At 44.3% G+C, this 18,541-nt stretch overlaps 1 protein-coding gene across 3 annotated transcripts in view; it reads left to right on the top strand.

Annotated features, from left to right (window-relative positions):
• The first annotated feature begins 7,241 nt into the window (after positions 1-7,241).
• Nsd2 (nuclear receptor binding SET domain protein 2) overlaps positions 7,242-18,541 on the top strand; it is a 70,619-nt gene continuing 59,319 nt past the window's right edge. For 2 of the 3 annotated variants that reach the window (XM_038327989.1, XM_038328000.1), the window contains exons 1-2: positions 7,256-7,379; positions 8,144-8,213. The gene's annotated coding sequence lies outside the window, so the exon portion shown is untranslated. Of the gene's footprint in view, positions 7,380-8,143; positions 8,214-18,541 lie in introns of all 3 variants that reach the window. The other variant, XM_038327996.1, reaches the window with a different exon arrangement.

The raw sequence follows: 18,541 nt of genomic DNA, 5'->3' as shown, positions 1-18,541 counted from the left end.
TGAAGGTGGATGTCCCAGCGTTGCAGAGGAACATTGGTGACTGTCTGTGCAGCTAGCTATTTCTGCCATTTCTCACAGCTTTTGGAAGTCACTTGCTTGAACTTCCTGCTTACTCAGTTAATATTATCTCCTTGTGTCTCTGAGGGAGATGAAGACTAGATAGTTAATAGTTTTCCTTGTTTACCAGGTGCAGAAAGCAAGTTATGATAGAAAGTAAATTAAGCACAAGACTTTGGACTCACCAAGATAGGACAGATATGGAGTATTTTCTCTGAATTTGTCAAATGCAAATGGACAAATGGACTAGACATTGTTGATGTATTTATAGCTTGTATATATTGCATATAGTCATTGTACTTATTGTATATACTTTTTCTTATATATTAGTTATAGCCTTTTTATTTTAGAGAAAAGGGAAAATGTGACATTTCATTTGTATTATTATTATTATTATTTTGTTTTTTCAAGACCGAGTTTCTCTGTATAGCTTTGGTACCTGACCTGGAACTAGCTCTTGTAGACCAGGCTGGCCCCGAACTCACAGAGATCCACTTGCCTCTACCTCCTGAGTGCTGGGATTAAAGATGTGTGCCAACACCACCTGGCTCATTTGTATTTTAATCAATAAGGCTTGCCTGAAGATCAGAACACAAAACAGCCAGACTAGTCAGTCATACATGCCAAACATTGATGGTACACATTTTTAATCCCAGCAGCCACACTAGTTAACCATACGGCCAGGTGGTGATAGTGGTGTGTGCCTTCAATTCTAGCACTGGAGAGGATATGGCGGGATGAGATCAGAACTTGTTCTCTTTCAGTCTGAAGATTTCATAGAGGTAAGAGATCTCTAGTGGCTTGGCTGCTTTGCTTTTCTAATCTTCAGGTTGAACTCCAACATCTGTCTTTGGGTTTTTATTATTTGTGTTACAATCATTAATCTCAAATATTTTACAATGGTATGCATATTTGTATATTGATACAAATTTAAGGTGTATGTTTCTACTCTTGTTTAAGGTATTTTTGTATATTGATACAAATTTAAGGTTATTTTTGTCATACTGTATATATGTTACTACTTTTGTTTAAGGTATTGTACCTATGCAGCTCATTTAAAAATTTAATTGGGGGTTAAAGAGATGGCTCAGTGGTTAAGAGCACTGACTGCTCTTTCAGAGCACCTGAGTTAAATTACCAGTACTCACATGGCAGCTCACAACTGTCTGTGACTCCAGTTCCAGCAGACCCAACACCTATGGTAAAATACCGATGCTTATAAAATAAAAATAAATAAATTCAAGAAAATGTAATGTACAATTAAGAAATACAGGTTAATGGCTAGCTATCTATAACGATCATCTTGTAGTCATGTTAGGTATGTTTTTAAAGTTAAACAGAGATGTACTTTAGATAGACAGATGGTCAACACTTTTAATGTTGGCATTTAAAATGTTTTAATAACATGACTTTCCATGACAGTGAGACATGTCTGCTCCTGGCTACACCAATTTACTTCAAAAAAGGATAGTGGACATTGAATAACCGTCACATGGACTTTGCTTTTATTGTGGCAAAGTTAGCCATAGGAAAAGAAGCTGCCCTTACCTTGACTGCTGACAGCATGCTGTCCAAATAGGACAGGCAGGACACAAAAGAAAGTGACTGCGGAAATTTGCCAAGACAAAGTATAACAGTCCTTTAAACTTCCTGCTTCACAAGAAAGTCTATCAGATATTCTAGGCCTGTAGGCCAAAGATGAATGCCCCAATGTTGTAGAGGAACCTTGGGCGACTATCCAGGTAGTCAGCTGTTTCTGTTATTTATAGTTTTGGAAGTGGTTTACTCTGCACTTTGTTTACTCAGGTAAAATTATATGCAATTTGATGTTTCTCTTCTGCCCACCTGTTCCCACATGCCTGGCAGCAGCTTCCTAAATTAGCACACAGGGGCTTATATTAATTGTAAATGTTCAGCCAATAGCTCAGGCCTGTTACTAGCTCTTACACTTTAAATTAACACATAATTCTTATCTGTGTTTAGCCACATGGCTTGGAACCTTTTCTCAGTACAGCATTCTCATTTTGCTTCCTCTGCATGCCTCCTAACTCTGCCCCTTTCCTCCCATCATCCTTTGTTTGGTCACCCTGCCTATCCTTTCTGCCTGGTCAATCAGTGTTTTATTAAACCAATTCAAGTGACATATCTTTACAGTGCATGAGAGGATTATTCCATAACTTTTCCCCCTTTCTGTCTAATTAAAAAGGAAGATTTTACCTTAACATAGTAGGATTATATGCAACAAAACAGTTATCAAGTAAGAATTACAGTTAAAATATCCAGTCTATTTCTACTTGGCAAAATTAGAGAATATACTCTATTATATATCTTATCTTTGTGAGTTTAAAGTTTTGTACCTAATTTATCTTTTTTTAAAAAATATTTTTAGGGTTTATTTAACTTTTATTTTATGTGCATTGGTGTGAAGGTGTCAGATCCCCTGCAACTGGATCTTCAGACAGTTGTGAGCTGCCATATGGGTGTTGGGAATTGAACCCGGGTCCTCTGGACGAGCAGTCATTGCTCTTAACCACTGAGCCATCTCTCCAGCCCCCCCAATTTATCTTTTATCATAACCAAAGAAAACCATAACTATCTAGTCTTCAGTATACAGGAGGATTATTCCACAGCAATTATATCCTTCTTGGGTCTCTGATGGGGTTGAATACTAGGTAGTTATAGTTACAGTTTTCCTTGCTACCAAATTCAGAAAAGAAACTTACAGAAGAGATTTTAAGTTTGTAATGTTGAGAAACATAAAACCTTACGTTGCCTAGTTGCCTATTTTAACGTTTTAGGTCTAAGAAGATTTAGGATGATAATACAGATTATAATAGAAAACGGTTTAGGTACAAAACTTTGGACTCACCAAGAAAGGATAGATAATACAACACTTTCTCCAAATTTGCCAAATGTGGATATATTTCTTACTTGATAATTGTTCTTATTGTGCATAGTTTTACTGTGTTAGAGTTAAAACTGTCCCCTTTCCTTTTCTTTTGAGACAGTTTCTCTGTGTAACCTTGTGTCCTGGAAGTCATTCTGAAGGCCAGGCTGGCCTTGAATTTACAGAGATCTTCAGACCTCTGCCTCCCAAGTGTTGGGATGTGCCACCACCACCCAGCAAACCTTACTGTTTTATTTAGATAAAAGGGAAGATGTTGTGGAGTATTTGTACACTGTGAAGAGGTATTTCTTTGACTGGTGTAATAATAAGATGAATGGCCAATACCTAGGCAAGAGAGATAGGTGGTCCTTTGGGCAGAGAGAGGAAGAGGACAATTGAGGCCCACTGGAGGAGGCACCATGGAGACATGGAATGTGTTGGATACAGAGTGTGAGAGAGGTAAAACCACATGGTAGAATGTAGATTAATGAAAATAAGGTTAAGGTGGTATAAGAGCTAGTGTGGCAAGCCTAAGCTAAGGCTGAACTTTCATAATTAATAAGTCTCCATGTCATTATTTGCAAGCTGCTGGCCCAAAGAAACATTTAATTACCGGTGCCCTGACACTCTGGCACCTGCACTCACACGCACATACCTATAGACATTCACATAATTAAAATAATAAAATTAAAAGGTTTTTCCTTTTTTGGTTTTTCTTTTTTTTTATTTTTTTGGTTTTTCGAGACAGGGTTTCCCTGTAGTTTCTAGAGCCTGTCCTGGAACTAGCTCTTGTAGACCAGGCTGGCTTCGAACTCAGAGATCCACCTGCCTCTGCCTCCCAAGTGCTTTTTTGGTTTTTCAAGCAGGGTTACTCTGTGTATCTCTGACTATCCTGAAACTCACTCTGTAGACCAGGCTGAACTTGAACTCACAGAGAACCACCTGCCTCTGCCTTCCTGAGTGCCGGGATTAAAGGTGTATGCCACTGTTGCCCTGCTAAAAAATTCTTTTGAGACACGGTTTCTCTGTGTGACAGCCCTGGACGTCTTGGAACTAGCTCTGCAGAGTAAGCTGGATCCCAGCTCCAGGTGTTCATCTCTAGATGGCAGCATTATTTTTGGATTTGGAATCTGGTTTCCCATTACTTGTTTCTTAGACAGAAATTTACTGGTTTACACACCTAGATATGTCGGTGTAGGAGGCTCTGGGTAGGGCCTTCCTGCTTCTTTCCAGCTATCTCATGGTTACACCTAGTAGGAGATTACTCTCCCAGGGCCTCTGATGGGTTGGGTGATCACCCTAGGAAGCATCCTTGGTAAGAGATGGGTCTGCAGTTGTTCTGGGCTGTGGTTTGTGTCTGGAAGCATCTACTGAATCCCAATGGCAGATATCTCAGGCCTCTGAGCCAGGACTTGTGTGAAAAGGGGTTCTTAGTCAGAGTTCTGTCACATGCTGTGATCTGTCTGATAGGGACCTTCGGTAAGTGGAAAAGCCTTGCAGAGCTGCCCAGGAATCCAAGAGTGTTCCTTGCCTGGGTGGGACCTCAGGTGGAGCCTTGGTTTGGAGAAAGTCAACTCTCCAGTCTAGAAAGCAGAATGATCACTTCTGGGGAGGTTGGAGGGTAGGAAGTCCTTCATTGCTTCTGCCTGGGCTCAGGGCCTTCCCCCAACCCCCTTTTTGGAGACAGAGGCCACCTAGGGCATGGGAGGAGGGGCAGCCCAAGCTGCATTTCCACTTGGAAGCCCTCTTTATTTGGCCTGGGACAGAGAAAGACTGGGGTCAGAGTGCACACATCTCCATGGAAACAGCAATGAGCCTGGCCCCTAGGGGACCCTAACCATAGTAGGGGGTCTTAGGATTTTTTTTTCCGTTTTTGGCTAATGGGCCTGGGCCCTATCTTTGGCAACAGCTTTTTACAAAGTCCCAGCCATGAGGCCTGGAGGAGCAAGCAGAGAAGTGGACTTCAGTCAGGGCCACACGGAGCAGAGACTGAGCCTTTTAGGACTGCAGGCTCCAGGTAGGAAAACAGTGCAACAGCTAGAATGTGGAGTCTTTAGAGACAAGCACTGGAGACCAAAGAAAGGTTAGCTGTGCTGTTGTTCCCGTGTCCTGCTCCACTCATGGTCCACCTGGGATCTGAGTCCCACCAGGCTGCCTAAGGCTTCTCTCCAGGAATAGCTCCTCGGATGGTCTCAGAATGTCCAGACTGCTGGTACAGACACCCTACAGAAAGAAAATATTGACTTGGATCCTCTTGGGAAGGATGCAAACCTTGGTGGATGAATTCCTTTTTTTTTCTTCCAGGATTCTACCCGTGGAGCACTATGTAGGCACCTTTTCTGCCTGGGAGAATTAGAACATATATAAAGTACTATAACTGCTCAGGAGTCCTAGGTGAGGCTGGCTAGACTCACTGAAGGAGGCTTATGAAGGCTCAAATGGAGTAGGCAAAAAAACAGCCTCAAATAACATTCAAGATAATTCAAACACACTTGCAGGTTTTGAGTACATCTGCGTGCTGACTGTAGTACTCTAAACGCAGATTTCTTTTCTTGTGTTGTGTTGTTTTTTAAATGCTTCTGCAGCCAAATCTGATATCAAGTAAGCTCATGGTATCCTACATGTGCTGCAGGAATCTAAAAGGGTCTAGGGAGTAATGCAGTGAGTGGGCCTAAGGGGACAGAGACTTCTTTTCCACTGCCAGAGGGGTTTGACCATACCTAGGTAGATATGTTCCAGGGGTCATGGTGGCCCATGGTAAGCACTGGCATGGACATGGTGAAGCTAAGCATCTCATTGTAGCACCCATCCTGCCTAATGAAAGGTGAGGAAAGCTAATAAGGAAGGCCTTGAGCTACTGTGCCTTTGGCCACCCTGATAGCATCAAGCAGACAAGTCTGTTCCAGCTGGGCTCTGCAATCCTGCCCTCCACCCCACCCCCAGCCTTTCCTGGACTTAGAACCTCAGGGTTTCAGGTCTTGCTAAGTTTCCTGGACAATGCTTAATTGAGGGTTTTTTCCCCACACCCCTTTCAGTTCAAAGCAGTAGACCAGGAATATCCCTGAGGATTAGGGGAGATTTGTAGGCTGTGGAAATAGCAAGTAAGTATTCTCAGGGATACAGCAAAGGGATGGGGCTGTCTTGGGCCACGACCCACAGCAGCACCCAGAGTTGGAGTGTGGACACCAGCTGAACCTGACAGGAAGTGGAGGCAGGAGAGCTGACAGAAGGGAGCAGTGGACAACAAGCTGCCAGTGGTTAGAGAGGGGCCTGCCTGAGTCCCACGAACTGAGCCGTCTGGGAGCTGTCTTTAGGAACCTGAGAACATTCGGCAGCTGGCTTGATCCAGGGAACACCGGAGACAGGGACTTGGGCCCCGGACTCCAGGGAACCAGAGACTTAACTTGCGAGTCAGACCTCCCAGGACCACCGCCCTTCTTGCGTCTCCGATCGCACTTCCCCGACTCTGCGCCACGCGCACGCGCTCCGCGCAAAGCACTCGGACTACCCCGACCACGGGGCTACGTTCCGATCAGACGTAGCAACGCTCTCTGGAGACTCTGCTTCCTGACGCCCTGCCGGGACGCAAGTCATTCATCTTTGACAAGTGATTCTCCCGGGCTTCTGACAGCCGGTCCGGCCCGGCGTCTCAGGACGAGGCCAGGCTCTGACCGCTGGACCTGGAGCACCCCGCTAGCACGCTCAGGGACGCGCGACCCGCCCGCGGACAACTCAGCGTCGCCGTGTCCAGCTGTCCACGCCGGGAGGCGGGCGAGCTCCGGCGCGCCACGCGCTGCTCCCGCCAGGCACAGGAGCTCGAGGCCCGAGCACTGGGCGGGGCCGCGGCCTCCCGCGCTCCCCATCTGCCCGAGGCCGTGTGCCCGCGTCCGCGCCCACGCCGGGCTCCGGGGCCGCGCGCGGCGATTGGGCGGTGGGCGTGACGTCACCGCGCCGGGGCTCGCCGCGGTTGCGGAGCTGGCCGCCGCCCTCGCGCCGCTCCAGGAGCGGGAGCGGGAGGCGAGCGGAGCGGGCGCGCGCCCGGCTCCTCAACAACCGCGCTCGGGACCACTGTCTGCTCCGCGCGTCCCGCCGTCCGTCGCCCGTCGCCCTCCGCCCTCCGCGCGCGACCCCGGCGCGGATTTGAAAAGCCCGGTCCGCGGGCGCCTAGAGGCGGCAGCCAATCAGCGGAGCGCACTTTTCCCGCGGCTTCTGGGGGCGGCGGCGGCCCCGGCGGCGGCGGCGGCGGGCGGGAGGCGCGGGGGCGGGGTCGGCGCCGCGCGCGGAGAGCCTCGGCCTGGCCGCGCTGCGCCCGCCGCTGCCGCCGCCGCCGCCCCCTCCCGCCGCCCTGCCCTCCGCGGCCTCTTGTCCGCCGCCGCCGCCGCCGCCGCCGGACAGCTACTGCCGGACAGCCGCCGGAGGATGCGACGCAGTGCAGGTCACTGGGGCCGCCGGCCAACCGCCGCGGGAACTAACCGCTCGCCGGGGAAGGGAGGCCGGGCGGTCGAGGCCCGAGGGCTGAGGGGGCGGCCTGAGGGGCTGTGGGCCGGGCGGCGCGGGCAGGCCGGAGGTGGACGCACGGCCTGAGGCGAGGGCGGAGGATCTAGAGGCTGGGAGGACTCGGCCTGAAGCGCCGGCCGGACGCGCACGACCGGCGACGGCTAACGGGGCGGCGGGCGCGCGGCCATGTTGGGCCCGCTGGCCGGGGCTGCACCTGTGCCGGGCCGGCGGGCGGCCGCCTTTGTTCCCGCGGCGCCGGGCGGGACGAGCGGGCCTTTGTGCGGCGCGGGGCGCGGGGCCGGGAGGCGCGGTGGGAGGGGCGGCCGGGTGGACCAAGAGGCGCTTTTTGTGTGCGGAAGCGTCCGGCGTTGACATTCGGGGCGCCGGCCGTTGGTCAGTGCGGCGCCGCGGTCGCCGGCCCTTGCGTGGCCTCGCAGGTGGAGACGAGGCTGGCTGGACCCGCGGACCCGCCCGGGGATGTGGCCGCGCCTCATGGGGCGCGCTCCCTCGCTCGGGATGCAGCTCACAGCCTAGAAGGCGCAGGGCGCGGCGAGCCGGACCGTGGCGACCGAGCGGCTGCCGACTGCCGTGGTTTAAATCTCGGCATTTAAAAGATGCTTGGGTTTGACTTTCTGTGAGAAGAAAATGGATGAGGATATTGCTTAGGACCCGTTGGAACACTGAGCTTTTCTCCCTTCTCAGCTCAGGACGAGGTTTGACATTGACGACGAAACGGTATGAAATCGGATGTTCTGACAGGAATCATTTCCAGGTAGATAATTGGGGTGTGCGTGTGTTATAACGGACCCCGTAAGGAGACCAGTCCGATACCGAGCGAGTTCAGAACTAGGGGAGAGAAGTGCCTGAGTACTGCCAGCCTACTCACAGACTTTGAAGGCCTTGGCTTTTAAAGGCATTAAATTTCAAGATTGTGCATGTATTATATCCTATTCCGTGTATTTAAAATAAGATCATCACTACAGAAAAGTTTATGAAACATTTCAGGAAGCTGAGACTTTGAACTCCTTCCTTTCCCATGTTTTAAATTCTGGTTACATATTTAAGTACACACACACACACACACACACACACACACACATATTTAAGTACACGCACGCACGCACACACATATATGTTCACACATATACGAATGCACACACATATATACACACACTGCATATATATGTATATGCACAGTTACTAAAAGTAGCACGGAGGGAGCAAGTCCTGTAAACACTGCTTTTTCTGTGTGTTCTCCTATTCCCCAGACCTAGAGTTCAAATCTTAACTGCCGGCCAGGGACGAATAAGGTCCATGCCTGCCGTATACACTCTATTACTTTGAGTCATTTCCTTTTCTTTCTTTCCATTTTCTCTTCTGCCCAGCGACCTTCATTTTTGGGTTGATGGCTTGTAGTATGTGGACTTAATATTTGCTTGTGAATTTGTGTACATTTTTGTGAATGACTCTTAACATATTCAGAACAAAAATCCTTCTATTTTGGCCTCTGATTATAAGGGTCAACATTCCATTTTAAAGAGTATTTAGATAATTAACTTAATTTCGAAATATTAATGGACAATTCTTATGTCTCCACAGATGGGATGTGTTCATTTTAATGTTATAAACTATCATAACTTGAAGTTTGTGGAGACATACAGAGAAAAACAGTCGGACTACAAATGAGATTACTAAGTTGTTTTATGCAGCCAAGCTGTATGGGGCTGTTAAGCCGCTGTCTGCAGAAATGTGAGGAACCAAAAGAAGACTTAAGTCAGAACTGCAGAATGAGTCAGGCGTTAGAGACCCTGTGGGTTACTTCAGGGAGGAGTCTAGCTTTTCATCTATTCAGGCATCCTTTCCAAGAAGTACTCAGGCTTTAAAAAGGTTTACTCACATGGCAGAATGTGAACTAATTAGTTACTTCCTTTTTTTACAGTTTTGACAATTCAGTGTAAAACGTGAATGTAGGTGGAATTAGACTAAGAAGTGCTGGTGAGAAGATAGGAAACACTAGTTAAATGTGCCCTATATGAGCTGTAAAATTGAGTCTCCTTACCAAGTAATTGCACATGTAAAAAACTGCTAAAATAATCTGAAGAATATAATTTGAATATATTATTTTTAATTTAGCAAGTAACTTTTTTGCTGAATTACAACTTTAAATGGTGAGAATTGAAAGCAGATTTGAGACATGGTCTTGATAAGTAGCTATGGCTGGCCTAAAACTTGCTATGTAGACTAGGATAGCCTTGAACTTTGAACTAACTGTCTTTGTGTCTGAAATTACAAGTATGAAATGCCCAGGTATTGTGTATATGTGTTGCAGGCTGAGCCCTTGACCCTTAGGCAAGCTCTCAACCACTGAGCTACATTTTTATATTGTATTTTTTTTTTTTTTTTTTGAGGAGATAAGTATCTTGGTCACCTGACTGCACTCTCCTCTTTCTCCTCAGTCAGTAAAATCAGAGTCTCTCTCTTCCCAAATTTGTGGTGTTCTGTCCTCACTCGGGGTCTTCGTGCAGGTTGTTTGGCATGGGCCACTGATTGTTGTCACTTTCATAGCACAACACATGGCCTTTTAATAACCTCACCTTTTGGATAAGTTCTTGGATATGGGACTCTTGTTAGTCTTGGACTCTCTGGTCTCTGCTTTCAACTTTACATGTCAGAAATTCAGTTAAACTACTAAGTGGGCATATGGCTTAGGGTAAGCAACCCATTTAATGTTAGCATATAACCTCTTTGCCTCTCTCTCTCTCTTTTTTTTTTTTTTTTTGGTTTTTCGAGACAGGGTTTCTCTGTAGCTTTGGAGCCTGTCCTGGAACTAGCTCTTGTAGACCAGGCTGGTCTCGAACTTACAGAGATCCGCCTACCTCTGCCTCCCGAGTGCTGGGATTAAAGGCGTGCGCCACCACCGCCCGGCTTTCTTTGCCTCTCTTTAAGTCATATCGGAGTAGGAAAGTTCCAGAAAGCTGAATATGTCAGAGAAAGAATTGAGCTGAGGTCCCCCTTCAAGTACATCTTAGCTTGAGTTTCATCCTGGAAGCCAAGCCCTGTGGTTCCTACCTGTTTTGTTTGGAAGGCTCTTGTAGGTAGACTACTTCTTGGGGCTTCCCTTATCTTTATCTGGTCTCTCTTCTAGCTAAATAACATTCAAACAAACAAATGTTTTAGCTAATGAGGCCTGCCTCTGTTGGCTAGTTTTTGCTCATTATGCTAAATGGAGATAAGTTCGTGAAACATTGCAAGTATGTAAGTACAGTAAATGACAACAAGAAGCAAGAGTTTCTGTTTTCTTGTTAGGAAAAAAAGAACATAAAATATAGAACTATAAATGCAAAAGGAGTCACTTATGCAACTAGATTAGGCTCAGTTTGCCTATCAGTATGGCTTGTTAGTTTCTCTGGAAATCATTATTTATAGTGGATATTGTGGGAGACAAGAGATTTAATGTTAGTCCCTGGAGATCTGACACACCTCTTCTGGTTTTCTCTGGCACAAGAAATGCATATGATGCATATACATACATGGAGGCAAAAGTCTTATCCACATAGAATAATAAATCTTAAAAAATTTTAATTAAAAAGATTTATGTCTGTGTTTGTGTGAATGTAGACTGGGTATGTTTGCCAGTATGTGAATGTAGACATGTGTTTGCTGCTCTGGAACTGGAGTTAGAGGTGGTTGTGAGCCTCCTAACATGGATTTTGGGAAGCAAACTCAGGTCTTTGGGAAGAGCTGCAAGTGATCTTAACACTATTTCTCTGGCTTCCATTTGTGTGTGTGTGTGTGTGTGTGTGTGTGTGTATGTGTATGCAAGTAGAGGTCAGAAAACAGTTTTCAAAAGTTCTCCTTCCACTGTGGGTTCTAGATTTGAACTTAGGGCACCAGGCTTGCACTTTTGTTCTTTTATTTGCTTAGACATCTTGTCGGCCCCATCCCATCTCTTTTTGCCATATTTCCTTTTGGTTAATTTTTATTCCTGTTTCCTACCTTGTATGCATACTCTACCATGTGTGCATGGTTTTTTTCTATTAAATTTCCCACTATATCTTAGCTTGAGCCTCATGCTGGAAGCCTGTTTTAGAAGCAGCCTGTTTGGAAAGGCTCTTGTAGGTAAGATTTTACTATTTATATATTCCCTCATCTTATTATCTGGTCTCTTACTATCATCTGTTTTAGCTATACCTCTTGCCTGCCCTAAACCCTAATCCTGCTGTGCCTCAGAATACTATTTGTTCTCTCTGGAGTGTTTTACAAACGTCTGTGTCACTTGATTTTTATCCTCAGAGGCTTTTGCTCAAACTTCTTAGGCACTGTTGCTGACTGCTAGTTTATTTACTCCCTTGATGCTGGGTGTGGTTGCTCATTCTTTTAATCCCAGCACCCAGGAGGCAAAGGTAGGAGAATTTCTGAGATCAAGACTATCCTAGCCTACTTAGTGAGCTCTAGATCAGCCAGGACTACATAGTAAGACCCTGCCTCAAAAAGCAAACAGACTTAACTTGTCTGGCATTCCCTTCAGTCTTAGCTTTTTTCTCTCTCTTTTCCTGTTTTTTCGAGATAGGATTTCTCTGTAGCTTTGGAGCCTGTCTTGGAACTTGCTCTGTAGACCAGGCTGGCTTCTAACTCAAAGAGATCTGCCTGCCTGTGCCTCCGGTGTGCTGTGATTAAAGATGTGCGCCACCACCACCTATCCCTTGTGTGATATCTTAAAGTGATGTGGATGAAAGGGTTGTGTGAGTGTAATTACTTGTCTTGGTATGTGAGAAGAAAGGAGAGCAAGGACTGGTAGCAGAGGTCAGTGAGGAGGTCTGTAGACTAGGACTAGAGTAGAGCACTGGACATAAGAGATGGGAGTAGGAAGAAAGCACAGATACAAGAGTATGAGCTGATGTGTGTTTTTAAGTTACTTATTTGTGTGTGTGTGCCCTTATGTGCTCGTGCCACGATTCATGTCACCATGCTGTGGTGTGCATGTAGAGGTTAGAGGACGGCTAGCAGTTGTCTCTGTCTACTGTGTGGAATGCAGGAACCAGACTCAGGTTGTCAGGCTTGGTGACAGACACCTTCACCTCTTGAGCTGTATCTTGGATCCATGATGTACTTTTGAAAGGCTGGAGGGGTAAAAAGGAAAAATGGCCAGATATTACGGTAATTATAGTATGAAAATTGGTTAGTATTGGCCCATTTTTACCTTGTTATAAACCAGTCAGACAGAAGAAGGGCCTAGTTTGTGACCTACCTTTGTTCTTTCTGAAAGGAGGCTTTGATCTTTTTGTTTTGGAAAGTACCCTAGATCCCTCCTAGTGTTCCCAGGGTAATCAGAAGAATCTTTAGGTCTGGAGGATTCCCTTTATTCCTGGACCATCGTCTAGTTAGTCCTTTGTTGTCTCAAGATAACACTGTCATGCTGCCCATCTCTCTTAAAATAAGCTTGATTTATTTTTTAAACTTCAGTGGTATTTTTACTTTATATTTATTAGAGTTTTTGTTTGTTTTTTGAGACAGGGTTTTTCTGTAGCTTTGGAGCCTGTCCTGGAACTAGCTCTTGTAGACCAGGCTGCCCTCGAACTCACAGAGATCCGCCTGCCTCTGCCTCCCAAGTGCTGGGTTAAAGGTGTGTGCCACCACCACCTGGCTTATTTATTAGATTTTATTTATGTGTATGGGTGTTTGTTTCATTTGTATGTTTGTACATGGGTCATGTGTGTGTCTGGCACCCACAGAGATCAGAAGAGGTCATTGGGTCCCTGGGACTAGATAGAGTTATTGGTGTTTGTAAGCTACCATGTTGGTGCTGGAAATAACCCAGATTCTCTGCAAGAGCAGCAAGTCTCTTAACTGCTGAGCCATCTCTCAAGCCCCCTGCAGTAGTTTTGAATGGCTCAGATCTTGTCTCTGGAAACCTGCTTTCACTGGTGTTGCATATTTGGAACTGAAGCCCAGATATACCAGATGTACTTGTGCCAAACTTGTTATGGTTGTGTCAGGCCTCCAGCATATTGTCCAGGTTTCCGTATTCTTTTAAAATAGTTTTTCAAGGGAAGGATCCTGTCTGGTAGCTCGGTACCTTTAGCACCTGGATATAGAAGGGACTCAGTTAACAAATGGAGGTCAGTTTGGGGTATTTTCCTAAGGATTTTTATTTCATATGATTGTATAGGTTTAGTTTTTTTTTTTTTTTTTTCCAATTAGAAATAGAGGTTTGACTGGGTGCGGCGGCACATGCCTTTAGTCCCAGCACATGGGATGCAGGGGCAGATGGGTGGATCTCTGAGTTAGAGGTCAGCCTGATCTATAAAAATCGAGTTCCATGACAGTCAGGACTGTTACATGTAGAAATTTTGTTACAAAAAAGGCAAAAAAGAAAAGGAGAAAGAAAAAGAAATATGCTTGTATTGCTTCCTTTTAAAGATTTGAAGTTAGAAGTTTATGTCATCTATGTGGAGCTTTGTTCTATGCAGCTTAAAAAACCCCTTTTATTGTGTGTGTGTGTGTGTGTGTGTGAGAGAGAGAGAGAGAGAGAGAGAGAGAGAGAGAGAGAGAGAGAGAGAGAGAGAGAGAAGGAGGGTGGCTTTTGGTTTGCATGTAGGGATCAGTTGTACAATTTTAAGGATCCTGGGCCCTCTGCACAGCTTTTGAGTTGCAAATCTTTTTTTCCCCTTCTTATTTTTAAAACAGAGTTTCTCTGTGTAGTTCTGGCTGTCCTGGAACTCTACACCAGGCTGGTCTGTAACTCAGGGATCTGCCTGTCCCTGTCTCAGTGATGTTCCCACGATGCTTTTTTTAAAATTTTTTTTTAAAATTTACTTTAGTATTTTATGTCTGTGAGTGTTTTGCTTGCATGTATATATATAAGCCAAGTGTGTGCCTGGTGCCCAAAACTGTCAGAATAGGGCATTGAATGCCCTGGGATGGAATTTAACCTAGTTGTGAGCTACAGTGTAGGTGTTAGGATAGAACCTGAGTCATTTGTAAGACTCTTGACCACTGAACCAACTCCCCACCCCTGCAAAATCTTTACCTCACCTTAACTAAATATCACAGCAGGAAATCCCAAAGATGTTAGTTAAATAACTTGCCCCAAATCACTATGCTTTATGTGATAAAGATTTTGCAGGACCTGGAAAATTACAGGTCTGCTGCTTTAGAATTTTTTTGTTTTTTGTTTTCTTGAGACAGGGTTTCTCTGTGTAGCCCTGGCTGTCCTGTAACTCGCTTTGTAGACCAGGCTGGCCTCAAACTCACAGAGGTCTGCCTGCCTCTGCCTCCCAAGTGCTGGAATTAAAGGCGTGTGCCACCACCGCCCAGCCAGGAAAAAGTTTTAACCTAACTATATGTAAGTGGGATAGAAGGGGAGAAAGCCATTACAGTTTTATTTATGCATCACATTTACTTTCTATATATATTTATATTTATATACATGTATTGATTTGTTCAGTTTTAGTTTTCGAGAGAATCTTGCTATGTAGCTCTGGCTGGTTTGGAATTTGGTATGTATAACAGGACAACTTTCAACTGTGGTGATTGGTCTTCCTGTGTCAGATTTCCAGGTGCTAGAACTGCAAGCATGTGCCACCATTCCTGACTCCTGCCATTCGTTATTTCTTATTTTATTTTTATTATTACTGTTAACCGTGTGTATAATGCTTGTGTATAAGAACCCCATGTGCCATGGGGTGCATATAGAGATTAATTCTCCCTTATCTCGTTGAGGTAGGGTCTCCTTTTCTGTTTCTGTTGCTCTGCATGCCTCAGTCTAGCTAGCCCTAGAACTTTCAGGTGATTGTCCCATCTCTGCTTCTTATCATGCTTGTTAGAGTGCTAGGATTATAGATGTATGCCACTGTATCTAGCTTTAAAAAACAAAACGGTCTCACTGTGTAACCCTTGCTGGCCTGGAACTCATTATGTAGACCAGAGTAGCCTCAAACTCAAAGATATACCTGCCTGTGATTAAAGGTAGGCACCACTACACCTGCCCCCAGTTTTTTGTGTTTCCAAAGATGGAATTCTTTGTTAGGTTTGCTTGGCATGTGCTTTTATCTGCAGGGCTTTTCCCCTTACCTGCCTGCCTGCTTGATTGGTTGATAGATTCATTCCCTCCCTCCCTCTTCCCCCTTCCTTCCTTCCTTCCTTCCTTCCTTCGGGTCTCATATAGTCAGGACTGGCTTTGAACTCACTCTGTAGCAGAGGATAACTTTGAACTTCAGATCCTTGGGCCAGAGAGATGGCTCACTGGGTAAAAATACTTGTGCACAAGTATGATGACCTTAGTTGATCCTATAAACTACAATGGAATGAGTGAATTTACTTCCAAAAGTTGTCCTCTGCCACACTTGATGTGATATGTTTGCTGTGTCAATTATAAACACACATCATACATAAATGCAATAATAACAATAGTAATAATTACTGTTTTTTTTTTTTTTTACTTTTAATTCTCTTGCCTTCACCTTTTAAGTGCTAAGATTAGTGCATATACCACCATATTCAGTTTTGTGGTCCTAGGGATTTAGTCCCAGGCTTCCTGCATGCTATGCTGAATGCTATATAATATATAAGCCCTCTACTACCAATTGAGCTATTTCCCCAGCATATTCTCTCTGATATTTTTTCTTTTTTGAAGAACTAACTGAAATAAGCCCTGTGACAGTAATAAGCCAGAACTCTTGACCATGAAGTTTAATGACCCATGAGAGAACAAAACAAGAGGGAAGAAAAGACAAAAGATTTTGTTTTTGAAAACCTGTAGGATAGTCGTGGGGAAAAATATCAACTCCAAATTTGATGAAATATCCACTTTCAAAAACTGATAAAACTACTGAAGAGAGAGGAACATTTTAAATTGTGCCATAGTACTGCCATTGGCAGAAGTTAAGGACACAGGAAACCTCAAGACTAGCAACCTGTTATCTTCTACAGGGAAAGACAGGAGAGGACTGTAGATGACAAGGGGTCAGAATTACAATGACAATATGTAGGGCTTATTTGCATCTGTGTCTGGTCAAATATATGACTAAATACCGTTTATATTTGAGGAAATTAGACATTAGAGTGCTGAGTACTGAGGATATAGCTCTGTAATAGAGCTAAAGGCCCTGGATTCAGTTTCTTGTCACCCCAATTTAAAAAAATTTGGAACAATGTCTAGATTTGTTACTAAGAAAAAGAATGTTAAAAATTCTGTTAGGTGTTATAAGCAACACAAGAATGTCTAATTTTAAAATGCACACAAACATTTACTAACAATGATTTGCAGTCTGGGATTTATTTCACACTCTTAACAGGAGACAGGGTGAGTATGTGGCTAGATCAGAAGTGGATGATGATACTATGAGTATGCAGGTTCTGCCTGCTCTGCCCATTTTATGTATATTAAGAATTCCCAGAACAAAAAAGTAACTCTTGAAGGAAAGAGCTAGGTACATCTACTACTAGTATAACTGTTGGTATCAGGAAAAACTTCCTCATGGGTGATTTGGAGCAGAGCTAGAAGTGGTCTGGGTGTCAGCTCAGTAGAGGGTAAGTATGCATATTCAGGAGGGAGAAAAAAAGCCTGGTATGACTAGAGTAGATAGTGAGGCAGGAGAGAATCTGGGCAGATGTATGAAATGTTGAGAAGTATCTTTTAGCTGTTGGTATTTTTATCCTGAGACAATGTTAGGTTTCAGTAGTGTTTTAAGGGAGTTAGGTTATGTGAGCAACATAAATTTATGTGCTTTGGAAAGTCTTTTGTTTTGAAACAGAGTTTCTCTGTGTAGCCCTGGCTGTCCTGGGACTGACTCTGTAGACCGGGCAGGCCTCAAACCTACAGAGATCCCTGCCTCTACCTCTTAAGTGCTGGGAATTAAAGGTGTGAACCACTACCACCACCGTATATATATACACTACTTTTCCTTTATTTAGTTTATTTATTTTTACATGTATGGGTATTTTTCCCTGCGTGTTTGTGCACCACACCATGGAGTGCCCATAAAGTACAGAAGAGGACATCAGTTCCTCAGGGAACAGAGTTACAGTAAGCGTGTGAGTGCTAGGGATTAAACCTGGGTGCTCTGGAAGAGCAACCAATACTCTTAACTGCTAATCAATCTCTCTAGCCCCTAATAGGCCATTTTTCACTCACCAAACCAAATCACACAGCCACATCAAATTTCAAAGAGATTAGGTGTTCAAACAGACACACAAAGCAGAGAAAACTGGAAAGTGTCTAACCTGAACAGATATGGTTACTGTAAACTGGTTATTTATAAGTACTCTTATAGGGTGGCTCACAGCCATCCATTTGAAATCTGTTGCCCTCTTCTTGTCTGCAGGCATACATACAGGCAGAACACTGTATGCTTAATAAACAAATCTTTTTAAAAAATGGTTTTTGATCTGCTGATATACCATAACCTATATCTGTGGGTCTCAAAGTCTTGTCCCCAATCTGGCAGTATCAATCTGCTCAATAATTTGTTAGAAATTCAGATTCCTTGGTTCCATCCTAGACTCACTGAATCATGGGCACCTGCCTGTCATCTGTGGTCTAGCAAGTCCTTATTATAGTTCTGACACCTAGGAGTTTGTTGATTGATAAACTAGTTAGGAGATTACAGTGTTAGACTTGGTAAGAGATAGTGATGATGATTGGTTAGTGTTGTAACTAGAATATGGAGAAATGGGGTTTAAGTAGGCAAAACTTTATCTTCGGTTTTCTTGAGACAGGGCTTGATATATATATATATATATATATATATATATACATGATGTATATATATCTGTTCTGATATCTATCTACAGGAATTCACTATGTAGAACAGACTTTCCTTGAACTCACAGAGATCCACTTGTTTCTGCATCATAAGTCCTGGGACTAAAGACGTGACATGACTCAAGATTTTTTTTGTTTAATTTATGTATATGAATGTTTTTGTCTGCATGTATGCTCTTGGTGAGGACCCAGTTTTGGTTTCCAGCACCCATATAGCAGCTCACAACTGTCTGTAACTCTGTTCTACCTTTTTGTGGATTCTAAGTATTAAATTTAGGAGGCAGGCTTGTTTCATTGTTGATTGTTAATCACTTTATCTGCTGAGTCTCAGTTTC

Source organism: Arvicola amphibius, chromosome 1 (assembly GCF_903992535.2).
Source record: "Arvicola amphibius chromosome 1, mArvAmp1.2, whole genome shotgun sequence".
NCBI classification, from domain to species: domain Eukaryota; kingdom Metazoa; phylum Chordata; class Mammalia; order Rodentia; family Cricetidae; genus Arvicola; species Arvicola amphibius.
This window is presented reverse-complemented; position numbering and strand designations above follow the sequence as displayed.